The sequence below is a fragment of the Camellia sinensis genome, chromosome 15 (assembly GCF_055761805.1).
Source record: "Camellia sinensis isolate YWXY chromosome 15, ASM5576180v1, whole genome shotgun sequence".
NCBI classification, from domain to species: domain Eukaryota; kingdom Viridiplantae; phylum Streptophyta; class Magnoliopsida; order Ericales; family Theaceae; genus Camellia; species Camellia sinensis.
In genome coordinates, this window is record NC_138975.1 from 88,019,322 (window position 1) to 88,031,297 (window position 11,976).

Below are 11,976 nucleotides of genomic sequence, written 5' to 3' on the forward strand. Positions count from 1 at the left end.
GACATACATTTTATGTTGTAAAACATTATACATTTACACATCATACATTAGTATGTCGTGAAAACTTTTACTAAAAAAAATTTCAATCTGATATTTTTTTTAAAATTTTAAAAAAAAAGCTTGCAATTTCCAACCAAGTTTCTCACTTTAAAGTTTCCTAATTGAGGACAACGTAAAAAATAATTTATAGAGTAGTTTTTTTTTTTACTTAATATTTTACTCTCTATTCACATAGGCCATGTTTGTTTGGGTGGACATGAGCTTGGGATTGGACTAATAGTCTAATAAAATTATTAATCCGATGTTTGGTTAAACAATTGAAGTACGGACTAACAATCCATCTGGATATGGTATCCCACATATGATGGACTATTCAATCCCACAGAGGGGGTGGGATATAAATTGAAAGACTAACCAAAGTCTGGACTATTAGTCCTCTTTATAATCCTAACTCAAAATAAAATAGGATGCATAATCTAAAGAATTCGTAGTCCTAGGACTATTAGTCATGGGAATGTTAATCCAACCTAATCTAGTCCGCCCAAACAAACATAGCCATAGTGTCACATCTTGTAAGTTCCACACACTATCTGAGTAGGGAGTAAAATATTAAATATTAAATAAAAAATTTGATTAGCTTAACATTAATCTTTAAATGATCACTGTGCGGGTGAAAATCTGACCACACTGCAATCTTAGTATCCAGCTGAAGAGCACCGTCAGAATAGATGGCACCTGTCTAATCTGCAACAGAAAGAGAAGACTCTGGTGGTGGTTCGCCACCTAGGGGTACTCCGACGATCAAGTCAGTACTCAATATCTCTCAAAGATAAATCAATTATTTAACTCACAAGCTTGAGCATAAAAAGCACACCATAGACCCATGGGGGTGCCTCTCTTTTATAACCAATACAATCCTAGTCCCAATAGGAGCCTAGCCCTAATGGACTTAGGATTACTGCTAATTTGGGACTCCCAGTGGGATTAGGATAAACTCTCTAAGAGTCTTATCTTTACCCAAACTGAAGTCTTCTCCCAATCTAGGACTCTTGTCCCTCATCCATGTTGAGTTCCCTCTTCATTCTAGGACTCTTGTCTCTTATCCACTTATTTCGGATTTTGATATCTTCGGAGATAATCTCGGCCTAACCGAGATTACCTCGGCATAACGACCAGGACACGTGGCACCTTGGCTGACACGTCGGCGTCACCTTGGCCACGTGTTGGTGCTCAGAAAATATATCCCCACAATCACATTTTCTATTATTGAATTTGTAATCCAACCCTTCAATTGAATAAAAATTGCATCTCTTAAAATAATGGGAGAAACTTTTTATATACATTTATATTTATTTGGGTTAATTACACTTTTCACCTTTATAATTTGACCTAAATTTTAATTTAATTCCTATAGTTTTAAAGTGAACAATTTGATCCATATAATTTGAGTTTAATTTCAATTTGGTCATTATGTCCAAATTAAAGATTTAACTTGATTATTTTGGAACACTTGTCAATTTTTTAAGATATACATAGACAGAATTAAAAAAAATTTAGACAAAAAAAAAATTAAATTAAAGTATGAATTGTCCATATAGTTCTAGAATTTACATCTCACTCTTGAAGTTTAAAATTTTATGACAAATGATCTATTTTATTAATAAATTATAAAGTTAATTAATAATTTTTAATGATATTAAAAATTTATTTTAAATAATAATTCAGGTATTTTTATTATTATAGCTTTTAATAATTTTATTTTTTTAATTAATTTTATTAAATAAAAATAAAAATAAAAATAAAAATAAAAAAGTATATAATGGAATATTATTGGGGATTCTTCGTTACTTGAGCGAGAGAGCTCTCTCCTCCTCCTCCTCCTCCTCCTCCAAATCCCTAGAAAACGAACCAAACCTTCAAATCCCCTGATAGATCTTCATACATTCTTTGCATTTGAGATGAAAGTAACATAGATCTTGGATTCACACAAGCACACGAGCACCACCATCGACCACCACCAGCCGCTGCCATTCCGAGCTTGGAGTTCGATTCCGAGCTTGGAGTTCATTTCTGATTCTAAGCCCCTTCCACGGATTCGATTAATTGGTGTTTGCATATCTATTCGATTAATTCGATTCTAAGCCTTGAATTCATGTGTTCCGATTCTCCTCTCTCATCTCTCTTTGATTTTGATTTCTAGGGTTTTCATGCCCTTATTGAATGTGTTTTCACTTCTGTGATTACTCGTTTTGGGATTGAACAAAAAGGACATCTTTGCGATCGCTTCAGTCAAAGTCTACTTCGAAGAACGTTTTCACGGTACCTTCTCTCTCTCTCTCTAGCTCTTGCTTTCTGGTTTTTACATGCTGATTTTCGCTTGCATTTCGAGATTTCTATGATTTTGCGGTGGTTTAGTAGAATGAATTGATGTTGAATTTGATATTCCTTGCTGAAGATTGACATTATGATTACGCTTGTGTTGTCGATCTGATGATCTGAACTTAACTGTTGTGATAGACTTTAATGCTTTAACTGAATTTAACGCTTGTGTTGACAATACAGTGATTGTTGCTCAATCAATCACTGTACTGTATTTGGAGAGTACTGTAACATCCAACCCAGTTATTCTATAAACCTACCTTGTTTAAAAAAACTGACTCTTGAGTGAATCCAAGATCAGAGACAATGTTTTCAAGAAACTAATTCAAAAGCTACCCATTGATTGAGTACTTGTGTGTTGAGTTCTGTAAAAACTTGCAACACATTGAGGTTTCAATTCCAAACCTCAAGTCCTTGAGGCCAGGGAGGTCGCATGCCCCTTGAGTTTTTCATATTTACACCATTTCCCTTATATTGTGGATTTTTTCTTTTCTTTTCAATGATGTGTAATATGTGCCCCTTCTGCCTTGAATTTCTGACTCCGCTACTGATAGTTCATTTTGACTTTTTCGTCCATTCTATATTTTTTGGTAAGACTATACAAACACAAATTATAGAGAATTAATCGGTGTGTTTGGTTCGAGCTTTCTGGATTAAGTTTTTTGAAAACTGAGTTTTTTGGTTTTCGTATTCTTTTGTTTTTAGTTAATATTTTTTAAATTTTAAGCATTTTTTTTACTTTTTTAGACGCACCTTAGTTAGATATATCTAAAAAGTAAAAAAATTATGAAAAAATATTTTAAAAAATTAATAAATACATAAAAATACAAAAAATGTACTGAATTCTTGTATTTTTTTTTTGTATTTTTGGTATTTCGTGAATTTTTAAAAGATTTTTTTTACAATTTTTTAACTTTTTAGGTGTATTTATGTTAGGTGTGTCTAAAAAGTTAAAAAAATTGCTTAAAATATTAAAAAAATTTAGTAAAAACAAAAAAACACGGAAAATAAGAAAGTAAAATTTTTTGAAAAGTGTTTTCTGAAAAATGAAAACAAGCAAGCAGATGATATGGTTTAATTAGGGCCATTCATTTCAAAATAAATCAACTCTTACAATAATTTGGGAAGTAAAGTGTACAGAAAATTGTGTGTGGTAGGGATCATATCCAAATAAATTTGGAAAACAGCATTCCTTAGGTCCTTAATTTCCATAAGAGCAATGATATGAAGAATTCACATATAGAATTATGTGATTTTTACGTTGTGTTTAGATCATAATTGTATTTGGAACATAGATTTGTGTAAGAATTTACAAAGAGAAGGAAAAAAATGGAGAAAAAAATTTAAACTTATATTTCATTCACATTATGCTTACTTATTTTCTTTTATTTTTTAAATTTTTATCTAAATTTATAATTCATACACAACCTATAATTATTTTTCTTTAAAACTAAAATACCAATCATTGTGGCTCAAACTTTAAAATAAGCCAGCACAAATTGTGGTTCAAGTTCTAAAATAAGCACAGTAACATCAATCTGGATGGATTTTTTGTTCAAAAATTCTACTTGTGAATTTTTTTTTTTTTTATTTAAAAAATGTTACATTGTTCTGTTTAACTTCTCTATAAAAATACTCCCCCTTTTTTTTTTTCCTTATAACATATACAATTATATTTGGGTCTTCTCGTTTCAAACCAAAAGACCATTCAAGGTGACGAATTGTTTCAAAAATATCATATATAAAATCTGCAAGAATAATCTGTTTTTTGTTTTTTATTTTTATTTTGGGGTCATGTTGTATATGTTTTTTATTAGTTATGATTTTCTTGTCATGTGACTTTTCGAAGGCCATAGGGTGTGTTTGGTTTGTTTTTGAGAGAGTGATTTTCAAAAAAAATTTGGGAGAGAGAGTTTAGAATTTTTTTTGGTTTGTTTGGTTGTAGATTTTGAAAATAGTTTTGGAGTTTGGGAGTTTGAGATGATTTGATATTTTATTGTAATTGAGTAGATGTGTGTGAGAGAAAAAGTTATTAAAAAAGAGAGAGGAGAGAGAAAAAATAATTGATTGATGTGTAAAAGAGAGTGATTTTGGAAATTTTTTAAGAAAAACCACAAACCAAAAAAAATTTTGAATTTTTTTTTCAAAAATAACTCTCCCAAAAGAAAACCAAACAAGCCCATAATTTTTCCTGGAGAATTGAGTGTAACTTGCTCCCTCCACTATCTGCTTTGAAGCATTTGAAGTTAGAGATAATAAGTGTATTATCAACCACTTGTTCAACAATTGTGGATGGCTTGGTTTGGATTTTTCCTGGTTTAGAGACCCTAACCATAAAGTCTGCTTCTACCAATAAGCTCATTAAGGTAAGGAAATATAACCTCTTGCGTACATGACAAACTTCATTTGATGGAGTGCTTAGTCATTTGTTTTGTTAATTACAGTTCTTCCAACATTTTTCGGAGAATGTATACAGAGCCTTGTAAGCTAGCACAATTGGGTTTTGTTAATTACAGTTCTTCCAACATTTCTCATGTTCAATACAGAGGACAATCTTGCTTTTTGGCATTGTTCTGTGATATCTTTCAGGTCTTATTACGTTTTGCTGTCTTGTATGATGTTTCATTTTAGAGTAGATTTTTTTAGAGATTTGCTTAAGTTTTTTGTGAAACTTGATGAAGATAAGGGAAGGATTGTGCAACGAAAGAGAGAACAGGATTTGAGAAATATACTGCAATGCACAAAACAACAGTGTTCTGTGTCACTATTAGATGGGAATTAACCACTAGTACATTTATGTATTGAAGATGAGGGTTTCTCCTTTGTTAGGGTACCCACTTATTGGAGAGGCATATATCTTCCTGTTTGCACAAAATGACTTGAGCAGATGTCTAGGTGATATTGTCTGGCTTAATGTTCCAAGCCAGTTTGTCAATGACATTTGAAGTGAATTAACCTGGTTCCATAATTCATGGCGGTGATTGAAATTTCTCATTGATGGTTCAATGAAAGTATTAGAGCTAGCTAGAACAGGATAACATTTTCCATTCTACTTTCTTTTCAACCTGTTCCTACATTATCTGTGGAAGCACCATCGATCTTTTACAAGCCGTTTCTTACCCCAATATTTTAAATTAACTACTTGATGTGTCGTGCTCTACCAAACTTCCTTTAAGCCTTCAATCAGGAATTGTCTGAATGCAATCTTGCCCTTATTCGTGACAATTGCATAACTCAAAGCCCATATTGCTTGTGTCACAGGGATGTTGAGGTTTTTTCTATTTATAGGCACCAATATCGAAAAGTTAAACTAATCTTTCTTCACTCAACTTCATTTTTTATTTATTTATTTTTATTTATTGTATCTCATTCACATTAGCTTAATTGTAAATAGAATTTGCATGGATTAGGATATAAAGTATAGCTGAAATGTTGTCCTTTCTTTTATAATCATTTTTGTGGAATGGTTGGTTGGCTGCTTGTTAGTTTGTTGATGTAAAACACGGGTCAATCTCAAGAAAACGTTATACTATAATGTTGTAAATGTATATATAAAATACTATTTGGTCCTGAATTTCTCCATTATTCATTTCACAAATTGTTTGTCATTGTCTTTAATATTAATTTTCTTTGTTTAGGAAGGACTGCGATGGATCAAAACAAATTCATATGGGGTTTAAGAGTAGGTCCATTCTGGTTTTGTTTTCTTTATTCTCATTTGTAACTTTTTACGGCATATCAAATTATGTCATGAAAAGTGTAATAATTTATGACATGCAAGAAAATGCCGTAAAAGATTATATACGTGATACAAAATATGTCATAAATATATTAAAAATGACCTTCTACGGCATACAAAATTATGTCGTGAAAAGTGATGATTTATAACATGCAAGAAAATACCGTAAAATATTATATACGGCATACAAAGTATGCAATAAATATATTAAAAATAAATTTTTACGGCATGCAAAATTATGCCATGGAAAGTATGATGATTTATGGCATGACAAAAATGTCGTAAAAAGTTATATACGATAGACAAAGTATGTCATTAATGTTTAATTCATTACTCTTTACAACTTTACCTGCATCCCGTAAATGATGCTCAACTTTCTACGGTATGTCATATAATGTTATTTGTGTGCATGCCGTGAAAGAGTTTTTACGGCATGCATTGCAAGTCGTAAAAATTCAATTTTGTTGTGTTACAAACATCACATTCAATTATAAAAAAAAATACATTCCTCTTCCCCAATATAAATATTTTAATCTACTAAAATAGTCAAAAATTAAAGTAACATACTAAAATGGATAGCTTTTTAGAGTAATGTTAGAAATTTCAAAAGTTTTATCAAAATTTCTATCAAATGTCTTATATAGGTGTAGGACTCACACCATGTGGGTCTCGCACTCATGTAAGACATTTAATAAAAATTTTAGTAGAATTTTTAAAATCTCTAATATTTTTGCACTTTTTAAATCAGACCTTAGTTGTGGGAATTTAAATAAAAAAATAAATGCATGGACAAATATAATTTGTTAAAAAATTATCATAGCTATAATAATGAGTACGTGCTACATCGCTGGTTGTTGCAGTACTTGGAGGTTTTAAAAAGTATATACTTCTAATATAAAAAAGAGATCAACAAATCTATTAAAGGACAAACCAATGAACCAAAGAAATTAGAGTCCAATGCTGACGTCTCACGATGGTTGATTTCTTGTCCTAGTGGAGATGTTCCGATTATCCTCAAAATCATAAAAGAGAAAATAATTATAGATGAGTTCACACGGAACAAACCACCACAAAGATTTGATTCAAGATTTTTTCCAACAAACTATCATAAACTCAATATTGGAGTTATTGAACAAAATGGAGAAATTTTGACTTGTGCTTTACTACGGGATGAAAACTTGGGGGTAGTTAGCTATCAGTATAGTAACAAGGGCAAAATAGATATCAAGAAAGCCTAATTGGAGGTATTCATCGAGGGCATGTTAATGGTGCTCTCTCACAAGGAGAGTGAGATTAGTTTGTTGATTGTAGAGATGACGGACAAACTAGTCAAGCAAATAAATTCGCATATGCTAGTTGATTATTCCTTATTTGATAAGCTTCAGTAAGTATTTTATATCGAATATTATTTTATATTGAATATTATTTTATTACTATTATTTTCATTAATATCATGCTATTTATTGAGTTTTATTTGTTTTACAGTTTGACAAATTGTTTAAAACGTTTTTTCAAGGATGTGGAACTGGTATGGGTTCCTCGATAGATAAACAAGACTGTTGAAAAAGCTTCCACACATGTTAAAGCAACTTTTTGGTCTTCTAAGGTCTTGGATGCAGAGATCGTAGTCATAAATGAGATTCTTGACAATGACAAAAGAATGTTGGTAGCATATGATGTTGATGAATAGAGCAAGCTGCAGTTATATCTCCATTGGTCTCCTTTGAAATTGGAGCTGGAAGTAGAAAATACCTTCTAAATGAAGTTCAAGCAACCTTAACTGTTCATTTTGTTAGTTTATATGTTTGCATTATATATAGTAAAAAATTTTCATCGATTCGATAATCAAAATCATATGATTTCAGCCGTTTCAAAATCGGATATAAAAAAAAAAAGAACAGTTAAGGTTGCTTGAAACGGCTAAAAAAATCTGATTTTGAAACGGCTGAAATCATATGATTTTGATTATCGAATCGATATAATTTTTTTACTATATATAATGCAAACATATAAACTAATAAAATGAACAGTTAAGGTTGCTTCATTTAGAAGGTATCTTCTACTTCCAGCTCCAATTTCAGAGGAGACCAAGGGAGCTATAACTGTAGCTTGCTCTATTCATCAACATCATATGCTACCAGCATTCCTTTGTCATTGTCAAGAATGTCATTTATGGCTGCGATCTCTGCATCCAAGACCTTAGAAGACCAAAAAGTTGCTTTAACGTGTGTGGAAGCTTTTTCAGCAGCCTTGTTCATCTGTCGAGAAACCCATACCAGTTCCACATCCTTGAAACAACGTTTTAAACAGTTTGCCAAACTGTAAAATAAATAAAACTCAATAAATAACATGATATTAATGAAAATAATTGTAATAAAATAATATTCAATATAAAATACTTACTGAAGCTTATCAAATAAGGAAGAATCAACTAGCATATCCGAATTTATTTGCTTGACTAGTTTGTCCGTCATCTCTACAATCAACAAACTAATCTCACTCTCCTTGTGAGAGAGCACCATTAACATGCCCTCGATGAATACCTCCAATTAGGCTTTCTTGATATCTATTTTGCCCTTGTTACTATACTGATAGCTAACTACCCCCAAGTTTTCATCCCGTAGTAAAGCACAAGTCAAAATTTCTCCATTTTGTTCAATAACTCCAATATTGAGTTTATGATAGTTTGTTGGAGAAAATCTTGAATCAAATCTTTGTGGTGGTTTGTTCCGTGTGAACTCATCTATAATTATTTTCTCTTTTATGATGTTGAGGATAATTGGAACATCTCCACTAGGACAAGAAATCAACCATCGTGAGACGTCAGCATTGGACTCTAATTTCTTTGGTTTATTGGTTTGTCCTTTAATAGATTTGTTGATCTCTTTTTTATATTAGAAGTATATACTTTTTAAAACCTCCAAGCACTGCAACAACCAGCGATGTAGCACGTACTCATTATTATAGCTATGATAATTTTTTAACAAATTATATTTGTCCATGCATTTATTTTTTTATTTAAATTCCCACAACTAAGGTCTGATTTAAAAAGTGCAAAAATGTTAAAGATTTAAAAAATTCTACTAAAATTTTTATTAAATGTCTTACATGAGTGCGGGACCCAAATGGTGTGAGTCCTACACCTATATAAGACATTTGATAGAAATTTTGATAGAACTTTTGAAATTTCTAACATTACTCTAAAAAGCTATCCATTTTAGTATGTTACTTTAATTTTTGACTATTTTAGTAGATTAAAATATGTATATTGGGGAAGAGGAATGTATTTTTTTTTATAATTGAATGTGATGTTTGTAACACAACAAAATTGAATTTTTACGGCTTGCAATGCATGCCGTAAAAACTCTTTCACGGCATGCACACAAATAACATTATATGATATACCGTAGAAAGTTGAGCATCATTTACGGGATGCAGGTAAAGTTGTAAAGAGTAATGAATTAAACATTAATGACATAATTTGTCTATCGTATATAATTTTTTATGATATTTTTGTCATGTCATAAATCATCATACTTTCCATGGCATAATTTTGCATGCCGTAAAAATTTATTTTTAATATATTTATTGCATACTTTGTATGCCGTATATAATATTTTACGGTATTTTCTTGCATGTTATAAATCATCACTTTTCACGACATAATTTTGTATGCCGTAGAAGGTCATTTTTAATATATTTATGACATACTTTGTATGACGTATATAATCTTTTACGGCATTTTCTTGCATGTTATAAATTATTGCACTTTTCATGATATCTATCTTGCCCTTGTTACTATACTGATAGCTAACTACCCCCAAGTTTTCATCTCGTAGTAAAGCACAAGTCAAAATTTCTCAATCTTGTTCAATAACTCCAATATTGAGTTTATGATAGTTTGTTGGAAGCAAACTCGAAACAAATCTTTGTGGTGGTTTGTTCCCGTGAACTTCCAAGTGTCTTCTATAATTATCCTCTTTTTTATGATGTTGAGGATAATCGGAACATCTCCACTAGGACAAGAAATCAACCACCGTGAGACGTCAGCCTTGGACAGTAATTTCTTTGGTTCATTGGTTTGTCCTTCAATAGATTTGTTGATCTCTTTTTTATATTGGAAGTATATACTTTTTAAAATCTCCAAGTACTGCACAAAAAATAAATAAATTAAACAACCCAAAGCTGCATGAAAAAATTATGATGCACAATATCATCTTAATAACAAACAACACAATAAAAAATATTTCGGCACTACAAGCTCCAAGTACTTCTTGTATTTTATTTACATCAATAAAACTTCTTTTGCCAATAAAAAAACAATATATTTGATGTTTCTTTTGCCAATATATCTTCAAATCAAAATTTATATTTGATGACCTCATCAAATTGTTGGGCCGGCCCAGCCGACAAGACTATATCTTGTGAGTGATAATGCAACAAATGTTTGCCCTTTTTGCAAAAGATCTAGTAATCATGTTCTGCTTTTGTGTTATGGAGTATGACAGGCATGGTCTGACTTGTTAAATTGGTGGAATCTTTAGTGGGTTCCGCCTAGGACAGTTGAAGGTGTGCTCTAGTGGTGGTTTGGAGTTGAGCTTGGCAAAATGGAATTGAAAATTTGGAGAGCTGTACTTGCTATTTTGTCATGGTCAGTTCAGAAACTCAGGAATGATTGTGTGTTTAGTGCTCAGTTTACTAGTGAGGAGTTGAGTGAAGTTGTGAAGACTAGAATTGCTCTTTGTACAAAATCCTATTTAAAGGGGCTGTCTTATTTAGCTCAGGATCTGATCTCTAATCTCAGTCAGGTTAGGCAGTGCATTGGTGGAGGATTTAGAGGCGAGGGAATTGCTTAGTGGCTATTACTGGTTTGCTGGTTCGCTGGTTCGCTTGGTGGTTGCTCTTGCTTATTGGTTGCCTTTGTTGTTGTTGTTTGTTTTAGCCTCTATTTGTGGTTGTCTTCTTTGTTTGTTGGTCTCTCACCCACTTTGGGCAGGAGCAAGCAAATGATTGGGTGATATTCCCAGTGCCAACCTAGTTTGGATTTGAAATTCCATTTTGATGCTTTTTGCTCTTGCCTTCCTTTTTATTGATGTATACTCGTATGTATTGTATGTTTATTTTATTCAATAATTTTTTTTTGATAAGAAAAAAAGAAAACTTGTATGAACATTAACAGAAAAGCAAAAGTCACAGACCAAATCTTGTTCAAATTAATGCCTTGGTACTTTGGCAGTATCCTCGCTCCCTAGAGTAGCCATGCAATATCTAAGGCCGCCTGTTCTTTTGACATTTGTCACAGTGCGTCGAATAAATTGAAAAGAATTGAGCGTGCCACATAGGGAACGAAAAAGGACATATCAAGAGGGGAGAGATGCAAGAATTGTAGATATATATCAGTTGAGAATAATCCATCAATGAAAAAAGGAAATGAAAAAGAATCTATGGCCAGAAATGAAAACAAATATGTTATTCCCTTTTTTAGATCAGGAAAAAGAAAGTATATAAATGAAAAATCAACACGAGAAAAAGAATTGAGTTTGGGAGGGGGTGTTAAGAATTGAATGTCTTGGATTTTCAAGAAATGCAACCAACAATGATTAACTAGCATTTGAGACTTCTTTTATGTTTTAAATGAACCATCCTAAGTATCATTAACTCTTCTTTGATGCTAGAAACGCAACCACCACTAGGAGTACTATATTAGCTCATTCTTGCCGAATATATGCTTTGATAGTGTCACCCTCTATCTCAAAAAATTCAAGCAGCACTAATACGGATGTAAATACGGCCTTCTTCTCCTTGCCTGACTGATGTGGGTTTGTACTCATCACAAATTAGTGTTTCCAACTTACTTA

At 31.8% G+C, this 11,976-nt stretch overlaps 1 long non-coding RNA gene across 2 annotated transcripts; it reads left to right on the plus strand.

Moving 5' to 3' along the window:
- Positions 1–1,843: 1,843 nt before the first annotated feature.
- On the plus strand, positions 1,844–11,278 carry LOC114284832 (uncharacterized). 2 transcript variants are annotated; one of them, XR_014357279.1, is made up of 3 exons: positions 1,844–2,106; positions 2,201–2,319; positions 10,619–11,278. It is a non-coding gene; the product is annotated as an uncharacterized LOC114284832 (long non-coding RNA). The 2 variants fall into 2 exon arrangements; XR_014357278.1 differs by having other exon boundaries at positions 10,627–11,278.
- The last annotated feature ends 698 nt before the right edge of the window (positions 11,279–11,976 follow it).